This window comes from Otolemur garnettii, unplaced genomic scaffold, assembly GCF_000181295.1.
Source record: "Otolemur garnettii isolate 467f Iridium unplaced genomic scaffold, OtoGar3 scaffold00098, whole genome shotgun sequence".
NCBI classification, from domain to species: Eukaryota; Metazoa; Chordata; class Mammalia; order Primates; family Galagidae; genus Otolemur; species Otolemur garnettii.
In genome coordinates, this window is record NW_003852493.1 from 552,396 (window position 1) to 553,429 (window position 1,034).

At 35.3% G+C, this 1,034-nt stretch overlaps 1 protein-coding gene across 1 annotated transcript in view; it reads left to right on the forward strand.

Moving 5' to 3' along the window:
- The window catches only part of ARL6IP6 (ADP ribosylation factor like GTPase 6 interacting protein 6), a 50,501-nt gene that overhangs the window by 35,792 nt on the left and 13,675 nt on the right, over positions 1 to 1,034 (forward strand). The window lies entirely within an intron of this gene.

Consider the following 1,034-nt stretch of genomic DNA (forward strand, 5'->3'; position numbering starts at 1 on the left):
AAATTTGGTAATTTCCTTCTTGATCTTGTCTCTGACCCATCTATCATTCAGCATAAGGTTATTTAGTTTCCATGTTTTTGTATGAGTCTGCAGATTCCTGTTGTTACTGAGTTCAGCTTTTATTCCATGATGGTCTGAGAAGATGCAAGGAATAATTTCTATTCTTTTAAATTTGCTGAGGTTAGACTTGTGACCTAAAATGTGGTTGATTTTGGAGTATGTTCCATGGGCCAGTGAGAAAAATGTGTATTCAGTTTTGTTAGGATGAAATGTTCTGTAGATGTTTGTTAAATCCAAATGCTGAATGGTTAAGTTTAAATCTAAAATTTCTTTGCTAAGCTTTTTTTTGGATGATCTATCCAACACTGCCAAAGGAGTATTAAAATCTCCGATTATGATGGAGCTAGAGAAATCAAGTTGCTTGTGTCCATTAGAGTATCTCTTATAAAGTGAGGTGCCTTCTGATTGGGTGCATAAATATTGATGATTGAAATCTCATCGTATTGAGTTTTACCCTTAACAAATATAAAGAGACCATCCTTATCCTTGCTTACTTTTGTTGGTTTAAAGCCTATTGCATCTGTGAATAGAATTGCAACACCTGCTTTTTTCTGCTTTCCATTTGCCTGGAATATAGATGACCATCCCTTCACCCTGAGTCTATATTCATCTTTTAAGATAAGATGGAATTATTGTATGCAGCAGATATCTGGCCTGAGTTTTTGTATCCAGTCAGCCAGCCTTTGCCTCTTTAGAGGGCAATATAAGCCATTCACATTGATTGAGGATATTGATAAGCCTGGTATAATTTTGGGTATTGAGTTTTTCAAAAGTCTAGTGGACATCTTTAATCCTTTGCCACTGTGGAAGTTGGAATTTGATCAAAATTTCCTGTGTGAGTTTACTTATGTGGTGGAGGATTGCTCTGGTCATTATGGAGGATAATTCTGAGAATATCCTGGAAGGCTGGTTTAGTTATGACAAATTTCCTCAAAGTGTGAATGTTATTAAAGTATTTAATTTCTCCGTCATAA